Consider the following 19,356-nt stretch of genomic DNA (forward strand, 5'->3'; position numbering starts at 1 on the left):
AAGGTGTTAAATGATAATGTAAACTCCTTACATAAAAGGTTGGATACCTCGGGTCAGTCAGGGTCTCAACTCATGCCTGATCCTACAGCGCAGAGGCCCTCAGGGTCTCAAAAGCGCCCACTATCCAAAATGGTTGACACAGATGTCGACACGGATTCTGACTCCAGTGTCGACGACGATGATGCAAAATTGCAACCAAAAATGACAAAAGCTATACGTTATATGATTATAGCGATGAAGGATGTTTTACACATATCAGAGGTGAACCCTGTCCCTGACAAGAGGGTTTATATGTATGGGGAGAAAAAGCAAGAGGTGACTTTTCCCCCTTCACATGAGTTAAATGAGTTATGTGAAACAGCGTGGGATTCCCCAGATAAGAAAGTCCTGATTTCCAAAAGGTTACTTATGGCGTACCCTTTCCCGCCTGAGGACAGGGTGCGCTGGGAATCCTCCCCTAGGGTAGATAAAGCTCTGACACGCTTATCTAAGAAGGTGGCCCTGCCGTCACAGGATACGGCCATCCTAAAGGATCTTGCAGATAGAAAGCAGGAAAGTATCCTGAAATCTGTTTATACACATTCAGGGACTCTACTGAGGCCTGCAATTGCGTCGGCGTGGATGTGTAGTGCTGTAGCAGCGTGGACAGATAATCTGTCTGAGGAAATGGATACCTTAGACAGGGATACTATTATGCTGACCCTGGGGCATATAAAAGACACTGTCCTATATATGAGGGATGCCCAGAGGGACATTTGCCTACTGGGCTCTAGAATTAATGCAATGTCAATTTCTGCCAGGAGGGTCCTGTGGACTCGGCAGTGGACAGGTGATGCCGACTCCAAAAAACACATGGAGGTGTTACCTTACAAGGGTGAGGAATTGTTTGGGGACGGTCTCTCGGACCTGGTTTCCACAGCTACTGCTGGGAAGTCAAACTTTTTGCCATATATTCCCCCACAACCGAAGAAAGCACCGTATTACCAAATGCAGTCCTTTCGCGCACAAAGAAGCAAGAAGGTCAGAGGTGCTTCCTTTCTTGCTAGAGGCAGGGGCAGAGGAAAAAAGCTGCACCTTACAGCTAGTTCCCAGGAACAGAAGTCCTCCCCGGCTTCCACTAAATCCACTGCATGACGCTGGGGCTCCACGGGTGGAGCCAGGAGCGGTGGGGGCGCGTCTCCGACATTTCAGCCACCAGTGGGTTCGCTCACAGGTGGATCCCTGGGCTATGCAGATTGTGTCTCAGGGATACAAGCTGGAATTCGAGGTGATGCCCCCTAAACGTTACCTAAAATCGGCCCTGCCAGCTTCCCCCATAGAAAGGGAAGTAGTGGTAGCGGCAATTCACAAGCTACTTCTCCAGCAGGTGGTGGTAAAGGTTCCCCTTCCTCAACATGAGAAGGGATACTATTCCACAATGTTTGTGGTACCGAAACCGGACGGTTCGGTCAGACCTATATTAAATTTAAAGTCCCTGAACATTTATCTGAAAAGATTCAAGTTCAAAATGGAATCGCTCAAAGCGGTCATTGCAAGCCTGGAAGAGGGGAATTTTATGGTGTCTCTGGACATCAAGGATGCTTACTTGCATGTCCCCATTTATCCGCCTCATCAGGAGTACCTCAGATTTGTGGTACAGGACTGTCATTACCAATTCCATACGTTGCCGTTTGGTCTGTCCACGGCACCGAGAATATTTACCAAGGTAATGGCAGAAATTATGGTGATCCTGAGAAAGCAAGGAGTCACAGTTATCCCATACTTGGACGATCTCCTCATAAAGGCGAGGTCGAGGGAGCAGTTGCAGATCAGCGTAGCGCACTCACAGGAGGTGTTGCAACAGCATGGCTGGATTCTGAATATCCCAAAGTCGCAGCTGATTCCTACGACGCGTCTGCCCTTTCTGGGCATGATTCTGGACACAGACCAGAAGAAGGTGTTTCTCCCGACGGAGAAGGCTCAAGAGCTTGTGACTCTAGTCAGAGACCTCTTAAAACCAAAACAGGTGTCGGTGCATCACTGCACGTGAGTCCTGGGAAAGATGGTGGCATCGTACGAAGCCATTCCCTTCGGCAGGTTCCATGCGAGGATCTTTCAATGGGATCTGTTGGACAAATGGTCCGGATCGCATCTTCAGATGCATCGGCTGATCACCCTGTCACCCAGGGCCAGGGGGTCTCTTCTGTGGTGGCTACAGAGTGCTCACCTTCTCGAGGGCCGCAGATTCGGCATACAGGACTGGGTCCTGGTGACCACGGATGCGAGCCTCCAAGGGTGGGGGGCAGTCACTCAGGGAAGAAACTTCCAAGGGTTGTGGTCAAGTCAGGAAACTTGTCTGCACATAAATATCCTGGAACTAAGGGCCATATTCAACGCCCTGAGTCAAGCGGAGCCCCTGCTTCGCAACCAACCGGTGCTGATTCAGTCAGACAACATCACCGTGGTGGCTCATGTAAACCGCCAGGGCGGCACAAGAAGCAGAGTCGCGATGGCAGAAGAAACCAGGATTCTTCGGTGGGCGGAGAATCACGTACAAGCACTGTCAGCAGTGTTCATTCCAGAAGTGGACAACTGGGAAGCAGACTTCCTCAGCAGGCACGACCTCCACCCGGGAGAGTGGGGACTTTATCAAGAAGTCTTCATTCAGATTACAGATCGATGGGAACTGCCACAGGTAGACATGATGGCATCCCGTCTCAACAAAAAGCTGCAACAGTATTGCGCCAGGTCAAGAGACCCTCAGGCGATAGCTGTGGACGCCCTGGTAACACCGTGGGTGTTCCAGTCAGTCTATGTGTTTCCTCCTCTTCCTCTCATACCCAAGGTACTGAGAATCGTAAGAAGAAGAGGAGTGAGAACAATACTCATTGTTCCGGATTGGCCAAGAAGACCTTGGTACCCGGAATTGCAAGAAATGCTCACAGAGGACCCATGGCCTTTGCCTCTCAGACAGGACCTGTTGCAACAGGGGCCCTGCCTGTTCCAAGACTTACCGCGGCTGCGTTTGACGGCATGGCGGTTGAACGCCGGATCCTAGCGGAAAAAAGCATTCCGGACGAAGTTATTCCTACGCTGATAAAGGCTAGGAAGGACGTGACTGCAAAGCATTATCACCGCATATGGCGAAAATATGTTGCTTGGTGTGAGGCCAGGAAGGCTCCTATAGAGGAATTCCAACTGGGCAGATTTCTGCACTTTCTACAGTCTGGAGTGACTATGGGCTTGAAGTTGGGATCCATAAAGGTCCAGATTTCGGCCCTATCCATTTTCTTTCAAAAGGAACTGGCGTCTCTTCCTGAAGTTCAGACGTTTGTTAAGGGAGTGCTGCATATTCAACCCCCTTTTGTGCCACCCGTGGCACCTTGGGATCTCAACGTGGTGTTGGGTTTCCTAAAATCCCACTGGTTTGAACCACTTAAGACCGTGGAGCTAAAGTATCTCACGTGGAAGGTGGTCATGCTATTGGCATTAGCTTCGGCTAGGCGTGTGTCAGAATTGGCGGCTTTGTCATGTAAAAGCACCTATCTGGTTTTTCATATGGACAGGGCGGAATTGCGGACTCGTCCCCAATTTCTGCCAAAGGTGGTGTCATCTTTTCATTTGAACCAACCTATTGTAGTGCCTGCGGCTACTCGTGACTTGGAGGATTCCAGGTTACTAGATGTAGTCAGGGCTTTGAAGATTTATGTAGCCCGAACGGCTGGAGTCCGGAAAACTGACTCGCTGTTTATCCTTTATGCCCCCAACAAGTTGGGTGCTCCTGCTTCAAAGCAAACCGTTGCCCGCTGGATCTGTAACACGATTCAGCAGGCTCATTCTGCGGCTGGATTGCCGCATCCAAAATCAGTGAAAGCCCATTCCACAAGGAAGGTGGGCTCTTCTTGGGCGGCTGCCTGAGGGGTCTCGGCATTACAGCTTTGCCGAGCTGCTACTTGGTCGGGTTCAAACACATTTGCAAAATTCTACAAGTTTGATACCCTGGCTGAGGAGGACCTTGAGTTTGCCCATTCGGTGCTGCAGAGTCATCCGCACCCTCCCGCCCGTTTGGGAGCTTTGGTATAATCCCCATGGTCCTTACGGAGTCCCCAGCATCCACTAGGACGTCAGAGAAAATAAGATTTTACTTACCGGTAAATCTATTTCTCGTAGTCCGTAGTGGATGCTGGGCGCCCGTCCCAAGTGCGGACTTTCTGCAATACGTGTACATAGTTATTGCTTAATAATGGGTTATGTTATGTTGGCATCCATTGTTGATGCCCTGTTGTTGTTCATACTGTTGACTGGATAAGTGTATCACAAGTTATACAGTGTGATTGGTGTGGCTGGTATGATTCTTACCCGAGATTCCAAAATCCTTTCCTTATAATGTCTGCTCTTCCGGGCACAGTTTCCTTAACTGAGGTCTGGAGGAGAGGCATAGAGGGAGGAGCCAGTGCACACCAGATAGTACTAAATCTTTCTTTAGAGTGCCCAGTCTCCTGCGGAGCCCGCTATTCCCCATGGTCCTTACGGAGTCCCCAGCATCCACTACGGACTACGAGAAATAGATTTACCGGTAAGTAAAATCTATATCCAAGCTGCCCCAGCACTGAAGATGGATCTGGTGTACTCGCGGTAAAATGCCGCTATAATTCTTACATTCCGGTGGGCATTGGAGGCCTGTTATTTCCAAATGTCTTCAGACGTCTCCATGGCAACAAAACGTGCCGCAACGTCATATCCGGGGGGCGAGAGGAGGATGTAATCAGCGGGAAACCCGCTCGCAGACGTCTCCATGGCAACAAAACGTGCCGCGACGTCATATCCGGGGGGCGGGAGGAGGATGTAATCAGCGGGGAACCCGCTCACTCCAACATCCCTTCCGACGCCTCTATGGCAACAAAACATGCCACGACGTCATATCCGGGGGTGACAGTCTGTCGGGACCCAATAGTTCCTATACCCTCTCCGACGTCTCTATGGCAACATTACTTGCCGCAACGTCATATCCGGGGGTGGATCGCATCAAGCTATACGTTGCCTAGCAACACCTAGCACTAAATTTAGAATTAAAAAAAGAGGTCTCAATTTTAAATCCAATAGTCTATCTGTAACTACATCTCCCCAATTGTACTATAGTGATATAAGTTTACAGATAGGATGATATATATCTCGCTAAGGCTAGGCAGCCTAATACCATACCCTCTTCATTGTGAAGGTGCTTGAAAATAGGATTACAAGTTATAAAATGACAATCCCTATCAAAATTGGGCTCAACGCTATCAAATCATCCATATGATAAAAGAAAATTCTAATAGCATCAAATCACGAAAAGAATAAAATAATCTCTGGAAATGTCCACATCTCCCTTATCAGGGAATTACTGTAAAAACAGCCTCATACATCACATCGAGTTGGCGTATACTTCTTATATTTCTTGGATTATACAGAATGTCCATGATGCCTCTTTTTTTTGTTCTTTTTAGATGTCCATTTCATATAGTTCCTCCTTCATAGTATAGAGATCCATAACTTGAATGAACTGAAAAGGATAATCTTCATGAATTCCCACAATATCAGAAAAAGGATAAACAGCATATAATTAAATGAACCACTTCAGCTCGAAATCTATGTTCATCCCCCCTGGTGTCAGGGTATTATATTTGTAGATAAATTCCATCTCAGTTTTGGCTAATAGTTGGGATAGATTTCTTTGACGATGATTGCATTCTACCCGTTTGAGGCCTACAAAGCGTACAATGTGTCTAGGGTCACAGTCTTGATGTAATTTGAAATGATTCGCTAATGCATGTGTTTCTAACCCTTTCCTAATATTCCTGATATGTTCTCCAATACGTACTTTGAGTGCTCTTGACGTCCTTCCTATATAAAAAAGGTGACAAGAGCACTCTATCGCATAAACCACGTTTTTGACGTTACATGTAATAAAGTTGCGTATTTCATGTACATGGCCATTTATATTTACCTCCTCAAGTTTTTTTCCCATATCAGTTTTTATCTCTTTACAGCCAACACAGCAACCACACCTATGAAAACCCCTTGTGTTGATCCTTCCCTCCTTCTGAGTGGACGGGAGATCACTGCGAACTAATTTGTTTTTCAAATTTGGGGCTTTTCTATAAATAAATAATGGCTGATCAGGTAAAACCTCTTTCAAAATAGGGTCCTTTTTTATTATTGCCCAATGTTTCCTAAAGGACTTCTCAAGTGCTTTGTGTTGTATATTATAGCTTGTGATAAAAGCATATTCGAATCGATTTGATTGATCGTTATGCTTTATCTTATCGCCCAAAAGCTCGTTCCTATCTATACCTGCAACTTCCTCCTTTACTGTTCTTAATGATGTTTTTTCGTAACCACACTTCACGAATCTTTCTTCCAGATGATCAGATTGTTCTTTAAAGACCTGGTCATCTGAACAGTTGCGTTTCATCCTTTTAAACTGACTATTGGGTATAGAATCTAGCCAATTTTTGTGGTGACAGCTGTTCCTATCGATGTATGTTTGGGAATCCGTAGGTTTAGTGTACGTTTTAGTACACAAATTACCTTCCTTAACATAGATAGTCACATCTAAGAAGTCTATGGTTTCTGTACTGATATGAAAACTAAACTCTTTATTGAGACTATTAGTGTTTAGATAACTGCAGAAATCTTCTAGAGTCGCTTTGTCCCCTTTCCATATGAAGATCACGTCATCGATGTAGCGTTTCCATGACACCAGGTTCGCCCCAAATGGGTTGGGTCCCCAGATAAAATCATTTTCCCATTTGCCCATAAAGATGTTAGTGTAACTAGGGACGAACCTGGTGCCCATCGCTGTACCGATCTTTTGAAGGAAGAAATCTCCATTAAATTTAAAACAATTATTCATAAGAATAAATTTGACTCCCTCTATCACAAACTCCTGGGTGTTTGTACCTAAATCGCTGTTATTTAGGAAGTCTATGATTGCTAAATTGCCTGTCTCATGATGGATGATAGTATGAAGGGACTTAACGTCAGCTGTTACCATATACATTCCCTCTTCCCACGGAACCATGGGTAAAAAGGAGGTCTTTTGTGTCTCTTAGATGTGATCTATTATTAGCAACCAAAGGTTGCAAAAAATGATTGATTACTTCAGATAAGTTGGCCGTAACTGAGTTAATCCCAGAAACTATTGGTCGACCGGGGGGGTGTTGTGGATCCTTGTGGACTTTGGGTAATAAATAAATAACAGGGACAACTGGTTCTTTGTTGATAATGAAGTTCTGTTCTTTTTCATTAAGGACATTAAGATCACCATATCTTTTGACCATATTTTCTAATTTAGTTAATATATTAATAGTGGGGTCTGCCCTAAGTTTATGATAGGTCGTACGATCACTCAAATTCAGCTCAACTTCCCTTATATACCAGTCCCTATTCATGTGTACTACCCCCCCGCCTTTATCGGCGGGTTTGATGACCAAATCATGGTTGGACTTAAGATCTTTCAGGGCTACCCTTTCTTTATATGTCAAGTTGCATTTTACTCCGCTACATTTTAGGTTTTTAAGATCCTCCTGGACTAAACCCATAAAGGTTTCCATGTAACTTCCCTTCATATGTTGGGGATAAAATATAGATTTTGGCCTAAACTGTGTTCCCCCTCCAATCTCTGTTTCACCAATGGATCTTACTGTCACCTTGGTTAGAAAAAATTTTTTTAGACACAATTTTCTTATAAACCTGTGTTTGTCTACAAATGTAGAGAATTTGTCAATAGAATTAGTCGGGGCATACTTCAAGCCCTTTTCCAGTACAGAAACCTCGTATTTGGAGAGTAAATGTGAACTAATATTAAATATTTTAGTTTTGCAAATTTCAATGGGGGGTATGGGAGCGATTACAGTATCAGTAACCGACTCCTCGATGAGGAGTCGGTTACTGATACTGTAATCGCTCCCATACCCCCCATACCCCCCATGCGCCAAGGATTTACCAGAGAGGGAAGCTGTGTATGATGGTCTGTGTACTATGTGCCATACAGCCCCTAGTCAGTCCGCAGCTCCTGTAACCAATCAGAAGCCACCCTGGGTCGCGTTCTCAAACCTACTGGGTACTCTAGTGGAACGCCTGACACCCCCTATGGGACCACCTGTACTATTACAGCCACAAATAGTACCTATTGTTAATCCGCTTTGGGCGGACAACCTGTCTAACCAGTTGCAGCAGTTGACTCGGTCCTTGGTCAGACAAAAATCTACCCCAGGTCAATCCCGTGTCATCTAAGCGGGCTGCTTCCTCCTCACAATCTACAAATCTCTCAGATGTTTCATCTGATGAAGGGGAAAATACTGTCCTGTTAGACACTGAATCAGGGGTTTCTGACGAGGATTCTACATTGCAAGTTGATGTCCCTGCTCTAGTGGTTGCTATTAAGCAAATCCTACAAATCACTGAGGATAAGGATTCCACTACTGTCACCAAGAAAACTGACATGTTTAAACAGCAGAAGGTGGCTAAAAATCTATTACCTCATTCTGACCATTTGGTTGACATCAGGCAGGAACCCTGGTTTAATCCAGGGAAGAAATTACCTCTCTCCAAACAGGCCTTAGCTTACTATCCTCTCCCAGCAGAGTTATGTAACAAGTGGGAAAATTCACCACCGGTGGATTCTCATGTCACCCATCCTAGTGGTGTCATCCACTCTGCCTGTCACCACTGTCACTTCACTGAAAGAACCAACAGATAAGCGTGTGGAGGGATGCCTGAAATCTATTTAATCCCTTACAGGTGCTGTACATAGACCCACTTTTGCTGCCTCCTGGGCTGCTAAAGGTATTGAAGCGTGGGTTCAGGCATTAGAGGGAGCGCTGCCCGAGGATATTTCTGACAATGCCAGACAATATCTGTCTCACATCACCACTGCCTCTGATTATATTCAAGAGGCGCCCTCTGAGGCGGGTGTGTTGGCGGCCAAGGCGTCGACTACGTCTGTCCTGGCTTGCCGCATTCTGTGGTTGAGGTCATGGAAGGTGGACCTGTACTCCAAAAAGACCTTGGAGGTACTCCTTTTTAAGGAAGACATCTTGTTTGGGGAAGACTTAAATAAAATTGTGTCTGAACTGGTGGCTGCCAAGACTGCCTTTCTCCCAAATACTAATCCTTCTGCACAGAAGGCAAAAGGTACCACTTTTTGTTTCATTCGACCTCAAGGGAAAGCAAAAGGTCAGGCATACCCGAGACAATCTTGTGCTTCCAAAAACACTAAGCCCAAGGCAAAACAGTCCTGGGCTGACAGCATGACGCACCTTGGGGCACTCCTGGACCCACACAGTCAACGTCTGTTCCTGTCTCTGGAGAAAGTCCTGAAGCTTCAGGACAGGATAAGATGCTTCCTCTGCCGCCCCAGAGTTTCATTTCCGCGCTCTGCAGAGGTTAATCCTTTCCAATCTCACATGATTACCTTGACTGCGGAGGTTCGTCATTCGCTGACCTGGTGGCTCCAGGACCAGCAATTGAGCAGGGGCCATCCCTTCTGAATCCCCGACTGGGTCCTGCTGATGACGAATGCCAGTCTGCGGGGATGGGGTGCGGTGTAGGAGCAACACTCTTTCCAGGGTCGTTGGACCAAGGAGGAGTCCCTCCTCCCGATAAATATTCTGGAACTGTGGGCTGTGTTCAATGCATTAACTCTCGCCCTGCCTCTGGTACAGAACAGGCCTGTTCAAGTATGGTCAGACAACGCCACCACGGTGGCATACATCAACCATCAAGGCGGCACCCAAAGCCGCATGGCAATGTTGGAAGTGTCAAAAATCCTTCAATGGGCATTCTGGGGGTCCTTTATCCGAAAGTCTTTCAACTCCTAGTGGACACGTGGGGCCTACCAGATGTAGACCTGATGGCGTCTAGATACAATCACATGGTTCTGGTCTTCGGATCAAGGAACAGGGATCCTCAAGCAGCGTTCCTGGACGCACTAGCCATTCCATGGAACTATCAGCTGCCTTATGTGTTCCCTCCAGTGTCACTCCTGCCCAGCGTTCTGCGGAAGTTCAAGCAAGAAGGAGGAATACTACTTCTAGTCACTCCGGCGTGGCCCAGACGGCATTGATTCTCAGACCTGCAGAGTCTAGTGTCCTCTTCTACTTCCTCAACGACCAGACCTCCTCGTACAGGGCGCTGGTCTCTATCCAGACTTATCCAGACTGGCTTTGACGGCGTGGCTCTTGAAGCATCACTCCTGAGGGCCAAAGGATTGTCTGAGGAGATCATTCAAACTATACTGAAAGCCCGTATGCCAACGTTTGCTCAGATCTATTATAGGGTCTGGAATTCTTACTTCACCTGGTGTGCTGATAAGAACTATGATGAGTACAGATTCAAAACATCCAGAATCCTGACTTTCCTGCAACAAGGCCTGGACTTAGGCCTTCGTCTGGCCTCCCTCAAGGTTCACATATCTGCCTTGTCGGTGTGATTTCAGAGAAAAATTGCGTCTATAACGGACTTTCATACATTCACTCAGGGTGTGTTACGGATTCAGCCTCCCTATGTCCCTCCTGTGGCTCCATGGGATCTGTCTTGTGTCCTGAATGCCCTGCAAGAGTCTCCATTTGAACCTCTTGAGTCAGTGGATCTTAAATGGCTCACAGCCAAGGTCCTGTTTCTCATGGCTATTGCCTCTGCTGGAAGGGTGTTGGACTTTGTCCTGTCGTCCACCCTTTCTAATATTCCATTGTGACCGGGCAGTTCTGAAAACTCACTCAGGATAACTTACCTAAAGTGGTGTCATCTTTTCACCTTAACCAAAAGATGTGGTTCCGGTCTTTATCTCTTCTGACTTGTCCCCCAAAGAGCAGTCTTTGGATTAGGTAAGGGCTCTCCATATATATGTGGAGATGACTGCCTCTATCAGGAGGTCAGATACACTTTTTGTGCTGTTTGGTTTTCACAAACGTGGCTGGCCTGCGAATAAGCAAACCTTGGCCAGATGGATTAGAATGGTGATTGCACAAGCTTATGCGCAGACTGGAATCCCAGCTCCTGTTGACATTAAAGCCCATTCTACTCGGCCTGTTGGACCTTCATGGGCAGCCCGCTGTGGCGCGTCCGCAGAACAATTGTGCAAGGCGGCTACGTGGTCCTCAGTGAACACGCTCATTAGGTTCTATGCCTTTGGTACTTCCGCCTTCCAGGATGCTTCCTTTGGACGCCGGGTTCTCATACCCGCTAAGGCGCGTCCCCTCCCTTGAGGAACTACTTTAGGACATCACCCGATGTTTTCCCTGTGGAACACAGTGTACCATGCTGCAGAAAAGGAGAGTTATGGTAGACTTACCCACCCTGACGCACCTATCTTCTATGGGTTTGTATGGCATTAGCCACTGGTCCCTCCTCCTGACGTGAGAATGTGGTTCTATGTGACTAACATCTGCCTTCTCTCTTACCTGCTCCTACATTGGACTGGTTAATGAAACTAAGTTCACAGTACCTGGAGGCGGAGTTACAGAGGAGGCCTCAATACATCCTGGGACAGCCTAAAGCTTTAGCCTGTTGGTGCCCCTGGATCAAGATACACTCTACACCCATGTACCTCGCAGAAAGAGAGTTAACCATGGTAAGTCTACCATAACTCTCCTTATTTTAATTACAGGCAGACTACAAGCACCAGCAGGCCATTACTGTCCATGCATGCTGGCACTTGTTCTACAAGTGCCATCATGCCGGAGTAGGCTTGCTGGGACTTGTAGACCTCTTGTTAAAAACAATATTATTAACTATTTAATTACCCGAAGAACGAGAAATACAGATTACTCAATTAGAGAGCGCTTGTATAATTTATAATTCCTCCATTCAAAACACACTGATAAATGACATATTTATAAAAAACGTATACAGTATATATAAAAACACTTGAAGAAAATGGATATCAGTCCATACGGCATATGCTCATTATTGACAACACAACTTAGTAGGCTCCGGTTCCATAAAAAGCCATATATATGAGTAATATGGATATCAGTCCATACGGCGGGTGTAGTATGGTATGCCTGCAGCCGGGCTCCCGGCGACCAGCATACGGGTGCCGGGATCCCTACCGCCGGCATACCGACAGCGTGGCGAGCGCAAATTCTCCTTCCAGGGGGGTCGTGGACCCCCAAGAGGGAGAAAAAGTGTCGGTATGCCAGCTGTCGGGATTCCGGCACCAGTATACTGTGCGCCGGGATCCCGACAGCCGGCAAACTGAAGACTACCCCATACGGCATATGCTCATTACCGGAAACACAACTTAGTAGGCGCCGGTTCCATAAAAAGCCATATATAGCAGTAATAACGGATCATCAGAATGTATTTTTCAGTTGTAGTTCACTAGCCAGAGGTATGCTACTACCTCCTGCTCCTGTTGTTATAGCTCACCATCTGTATGCTCAAGTCGTCCTGAGTGTGAAGTCTCTGTCGCTTCGTTGAGCTGGTTGGCTAAAGGTAATTGCAGATGCTGTGTGATGGCAAGCGGAAGGGAGGCCGAGGCTGCACTCGGCCATCTGTCTCTGTATTGCGCGTTGTCAATAGGCAGAGGGAACCCAGATCAGTAAAGGAAAAGCCTGCTAAGTCATAAAATCCGTTTTTATTCAAGTGTTTTTTATATATATACGTTTTTTATAAATATGTCATATATTTACCAGTATGTTTGAATGGAGGAAAGCTCTAATTAATAAATGATACAAGCGTTGAGTAATCTCCTGTATTACTCTTTTTTGTGTTAATTAAATGTGACCTGCTATGTCAGCTGGGAGCTGCTTCTATTGAGCACTACTAATGTGGAGTTGTTTTATTTTTTAAAATAAGCTTTTGACCTTTAGCGCCCGATTTTTCCTATATATATTATATGTAATTACCCTTAATTCTGCACCCAAAGCCACCAGGGATGCTGGTTACCCCTCAGAAGTTGGACCGCACGCTTTTTTTCCAACTTAATCCACAACCATTGAGCAAGCTTATAATAATTAGCATTTTGCTTCTAGACGTAGAAATTAATCGCAATTACCTCAAAGTAATTTCATTTACAATTCTGTTGCCTAGTGTTCACCCTATTGTACACTTGGCTTGCATTACTGATGCTTCTCTGTCTAAATGAGCCTCATTGTAAGATACATGATGACTGCAATTTTACATGTGCTGCAAATCCAAATAACCTCTCCAGATCCAGCATAGCTCCAAATTAAGAATGACATGCCGAAACTTCAGTTGTATCTGCAGTGTACTAACTGTATTTGGCATTAAAGGAGGAGACTAAATGATTATGCATGCTGTCAACCTACAGGCATTTTACAATTTTCTGTAGTAAAGACAAGTCAATGAGAGAGCTCAAGAAATAAAAGCTATAGTACCACTTATGTCCAGACCATTATATATATATTTTATTTATTTTTTTGGTATAATAATGATGTGAATACATTCAAACCTTTTATACCCAGGTGCATACAAGACAAGAAGTGATGTTATGTGCACTGGGTGCATATCTTCGGGTGAGGTCACCTATTCTGATTTTGCTTTGGTTCCCATATGAATTATCTGCCATTGACTTTAACTGTATCTGATTAGTTGAATTTTTACTATTTACTTTTAATAGATTTTTTTTTTTTTTCCAAAATTAATTTACCGGAGGGTACTTTTCTTTTATTAAAGCTAGATTTCCAAGGGTCAATTTGCTGTCTACATTTTACTGGTATGCTATTGAATATGTGTGCTGTGCATGTAGGAAACAATATCATGTGGCTTTTGACAAAATGTGTAGAATCCTATCTATAAAATCTCATGTGCCTCTAAGGCAGAGGTTTCCCAAACTCAGTCCTGAAGGCACCCTAATGGTCCAGGTTTTAAAGATAACCATGCTTGGGCACAGGTGACTAAATTAGTACCTCAATTAATTTGATTTAACCATCTATGTCCAGCCATGGATATCCTTAAAACCTGGACTGTTAGGGTCCCTTGAGGACCGAGCTTGGGAACCACTACTCTAACAGGTGGAATTAATTTGGACATTACCCTATACCTTTATTTGCAATTGCTTTACCACCTCATATGTGTTTATCTTTGGGTCTAAGGGGATTGTGTGCTTGGTTATATAATATGAAGGATAAATAACAGGGATGTTAACTAACCCAGTGTTGGATAGATGAGAGATTTATGTCTGGACAAACATATAATCATTAGGAATTGACTGATTCTATTTTTGTTAGTCTGTATGAAGAAGGTGCATGTATGGTTTGCAGTTGGTTCATAGAAAGAGATCTTTCTCCAGTATGTACAATAAGGGGCATATTTATCACAATCCTCATTTTTAATGCGGATGTGATAAATATTTTTTGCCCAAATTCGCAATGTGAAAATTAATATTTGCACACAAATTTACAAAAATGCTCTTGCCAGCAGATGGTCTCCGATAAGAACTCATCCTGGCAGTGGCATCAGAAGGGGGGTGCAGCCCGCACCCGGGTGTCACCTTTGGAAGGGGTGACCCCAAAGTACCAGCTGTTCTGCAGTGACAGGTGCCGAGTGCTGCAGTGTCATAATCTCTTGCAGCACTTGGCTCCTGTCACAGTTCAGAGCCAGCACTGCACGCTGCCCAGTCTCCGGGGGCAGACAGCATCTTCGGGGAAGCTGGACACGGAGAAGAGATCCCACACCCTTTAAATTAGGCCACGCCATCTTTTCGGGCGCCTGCAGCTTCGGCGGGCTAAGCAGGGACGCCTCTGCATCCTGGCAAAGAGCTGGAAATAGTGTGATAGTGTAATGCTATCATGCTGCTTATTGGTTCAAGTCCCCAGCTGGCAATGCGCATGCGTATCCACCAACCAGCGCATGCATCACCAGTGGTGGACAGAGAATACACATGCAGATTAATAACCCCTATGCTACTATAGTGTAACGCCATCTGTAAAAGGCATTATAACATTGGTACCAGATATCTGCTGCGCTGTCCTCATGGGGAATACTAAATATTTGCAGGTACCCCCTGAAAATGGCTGGTTTAGAGGAATATCCCACAAATATTATATGGTAAATAGGTCCCTACGAATCTGTATTAATGTGCCTAGAGGGCGCAGGCTGGAAGTCAAGCAGCTACCATCTAACACAAGTCCAGTGGCCTGCAAAGTGAACGATAGGCACCAAATCCCTTGGTTTTCTGCCACCCTGATACGTATATCAGTGCTGTTTACTGACGCAGCTATGTTTATATACCCTGTACTTGTCCTATATTGTATTGAACTGTAAGTCACTTTCTTCATGTTTTGATTATTTGTTTACTCTGTAATTGGGTGCTGTGGATCCCATGTGACGCCATATAATAAATGATAATAAAATAATAATAGTGTTTTATTCAAAAATAAATGAGTGCTGGATGATGACATCCCCAGTACACAGCATACTCGCAGTATTTTACATGACTGATGTTTTCTATCTGTTCATGGACTATATGCAGAGGCAGGAGCCAGTCTACATGTTTACTGGCCTTAGTATTGGCAAACCTGTCACTGCCAGCCCAGTGGTTTCAGTGATGGCAGAACAATCTCTGTGGCACAGTACAGCTAGACCTTCCATGTAAATCACAACCAAGATAGTTAAACAACTGAAATGAATCTAAAGGGTGCACTAAAGGGCTCGGTTACGTGGGTTTTTTAGATTCGGTATGATATACCGATGGATGGCGGCATCCCGACAGCCCCACAGAAAGTACCTTAACCCTGCCCTGCCCCTAATCCTCCCTTGTGGGTGCCTAACCCTAACGCTCCCCCAGTGGTGCCTAACCTTAACCCTCCTGGTGGTGCCTAACCCTAACATTCCCTTCCCCGCTGCCTAAACCTAACCCTCCCCGCTGGTGCCTAACTCTAACGTCCCCTTGTAAGTAGCTAACCCTAACCCCCCCTCCCCAGTACCTAACCCCCCTCCCCAGTACCTAACCATCTTCTAAACCTAACCTCCCGCGGAAGGACATACGGGATTTCAGGCGTCTGTATTTTGACGTTAGGATGGGATCCCGAGCTCCGTCGGGATTGTGATGCTGGCATTATGCCGCCGTTCGAGATTCCGGCGTCGGCATTTCGACCGCCGGGATCCTGTCCAGCAGCATTTTAACTACATACCGTTTTTATTTCTACAATTAATCTGCATTTTTAAGAACTTTGCACACATTGAAAATGTACTTATGTGCATATATAACAAATTATCATTTTACATAACTAGTTTCCATTCTATCTGTTTTGGGCTTTTTCTATTTCTATTTCTGCTTGTTTGTTGTTTAGAAAAATCTTAATTGCAACGAATTTCGCCTGTATTGGTGATGCTGAGGTCTCTTTCCCCATAAATTACTGTAGTTTGTCTAACTAACAGTAAATGCTGTCAACGAACGACAACGAAACAAAAGACCTACAGTATACAGCATAGTTGCCTACCCTACCGCATTTGCAGGAGACTTTCTGAAATAGTAGCAATCTACCTGACTCCCTGCAATAGTAGCAATCTTCCTGACACCCTGAAATAGTAGCAATCTCCCTGACTCCCTGCAATAGTAGCAATCTCCCTGACTCCCTGAAATAGTAGCAATCTCCCTGACTCCCTGAAATAGTAGCAATCTCCCTGACTCCCTGCAATAGTAGCAATCTCCCTGACTCCCTGAAATAGTAGCTATCTTCCTGACTCCCTGAAATAGTAGCAATCTCCCTGACTCCCTGCAATAGTAGCAATCTCCCTGACTCCCTGAAATAGTAGCAATCTCCCTGACTCCCTGAAATAGTAGCAATCTCCCTGACTCCATGCAATAGTAGCAATCTCCCTGACTCCCTGAAATAGTAGCAATCTCCCTGACTCCCTGAAATAGTAGCAATCTCCCTGACTCCCTGAAATAGTAGCAATCTCCCTGACTCCCTGAAATAGTAGCTATCTTCCTGACTCCCTGAAATTGTAGCAATCTCCCTGACTCCCTGAAATAGTAGCAATCTCCCTGACTCCCTGCAATAGTAGCAATCTCCCTGACTCCCTGAAATAGTAGCAATCTCCCTGACTCCCTGAAATAGTAGCAATCTCCCTGACTCCCTGAAATAGTAGCTATCTTCCTGACTCCCTGAAATAGTAGCAATCTTCCTGACTCCCTGAAATAGTAGCAATCTCCCTGACGCCCTGAAATAGTAGCATTCTCCCTGACTCCCTGAAATAGTAGCAATCTCCCTGACTCCCTGCAATAGTAGCAATCTCCCTGAAATAGTAGCAATCTCCCTGACTCCCTGCAATAGTAGCAATCTCCCTGACTCCCTGCAATAGTAGCAATCTCCCTGACTCCCTGCAATAGTAGCAATCTCCCTGACTCCCTGAAATAGTAGCAATCTCCCTGACTCCCTGAAATAGTAGCAATCTCCCTGACTCCCTGCAATAGTAGCAATCTCCCTGACTCCCTGAAATAGTAGCAATCTCCCTGACTCCCTGCAATAGTAGCAATCTCCCTGACTCCCTGAAATAGTAGCAATCTTCCTGACTCCCTTAAATAGTAGCAATCTCCCTTACTCCCTGAAATAGTAGCAATCTCCCTGACTCCCTGAAATAGTAGCAATCTCCCTGACTCCCTGCAATAGTAGCAATCTCCCTGACTCCCTGAAATAGTAGCAATCTCCCTGACTCCCTGAAATAGTAGCAATCTCCCTGACTCCCTGAAATAGTAGCTATCTTCCTGACTCCCTGAAATTGTAGCAATCTCCCTGACTCCCTGAAATAGTAGCAATCTCCCTGACTCCCTGCAATAGTAGCAATCTCCCTGACTCCCTGAAATAGTAGCTATCTTCCTGACTCCCTGAAATAGTAGCAATCTTCCTGACTCCCTGAAATAGTAGCAATATTCCTGACGCCCTGAAATAGTAGCAATCTCCCTGACTCCCTGAAATAGTAGCAATCTCCCTGACTCCCTGAAATAGTAGCTATCTTCCTGACTCCCTGAAATAGTAGCAATCTTCCTGACTCCCTGAAATAGTAGCAATCTTCCTGACGCCCTGAAATAGTAGCAATCTCCCTGACTCCCTGAAATAGTAGCAATCTCCCTGACTCCCTGCAATAGTAGCAATCTCCCTGAAATAGTAGCAATCTCCCTGACTCCCTGCAATAGTAGCAATCTCCCTGAAATAGTAGCAATCTCCCTGACTCCCTGCAATAGTAGCAATCTCCCTGACTCCCTGAAATAGTAGCAATCTCCCTGACTCCCTGAAATAGTAGCAATCTCCCTGACTCCCTGCAATAGTAGCAATCTCCCTGACTCCCTGAAATAGTAGCAATCTCCCTGACTCCCTGAAATAGTAGCAATCTCCCTGACGCCCTGAAATAGTAGCTATCTTCCTGACTCCCTGAAATAGTAGCAATCTTCCTGACTCCCTTAAATAGTAGCAATCTCCCTGACGCCCTGAAATAGTAGCAATCTCCCTGACTCCCTGAAATAGTAGCAATCTCCCTGACTCCCTGCAATAGTAGCAATCTCCCTGACTCCCTGCAATAGTAGCAATCTCCCTGACTCCCTGCAATAGTAGCAATCTCCCTGACTCCCTGATAGACGTTAAGGTGCCCATACACTAGACGACCTGTAAATGATGATTTCTTGTTAATGATTTCCCTTGAACTCCCCAGCAGCTCCCCGGCAGTCCAGGGCAAACGATATAGTACAATAAACATGATATATCTTAAGATGTGGGAGTGGCTACATCCAGGAGCATGCTGTCGTTGACTATAGCTTCAGATCTTTCCTGCAGCAGGGAAGATCAGAAGCAACGACCATCGTTATCGTTCACAGACACTGAACAATCTGCACTATTATGAACGATTTGTAGTTCCGATCCGTCGGAAATGGCCAAATCGTTCATAATATCGTCTTGTGTATGGTCACCTTTACTTTCACAATCTCCTTGAAATGCTTTTTCGGAAGTAGTCAAGTATTGTCTACAGGTGAGCCTATATATAATAAGTGAAGAGAGAGTTATACCTTTGTATGATATTTAAGGACCAACTAAAAAGTGATCTATATTATTTGACAGTTTATCATTTAACATTTAACAGTAAGATATTTAAAACAAATACCATGTCCTTAAGTTCCCAGACTGATGACTGATGTACTTAAATACAGAAAGCAATGTTTGTACATCTTTACCTTGAAATCTGCTGCACTTCTGAACCTACAGTATAATAACCAATTGTTTTTCTAGCAGCCACCTTTTACCTCAGTAGCCCTTGTTCCATTCTGTCCCTCAATCCAGAAAGATGTGTTCCCATCCAAAGCCAATCCTATGTAGCTCTGAGTTCTGAATATTCATAGACCACAAAGCTTTGTGTCTCCTCCCCTCTTAGCAC

This window comes from Pseudophryne corroboree, chromosome 1 (assembly GCF_028390025.1).
Source record: "Pseudophryne corroboree isolate aPseCor3 chromosome 1, aPseCor3.hap2, whole genome shotgun sequence".
Taxonomy (NCBI): domain Eukaryota; kingdom Metazoa; phylum Chordata; class Amphibia; order Anura; family Myobatrachidae; genus Pseudophryne; species Pseudophryne corroboree.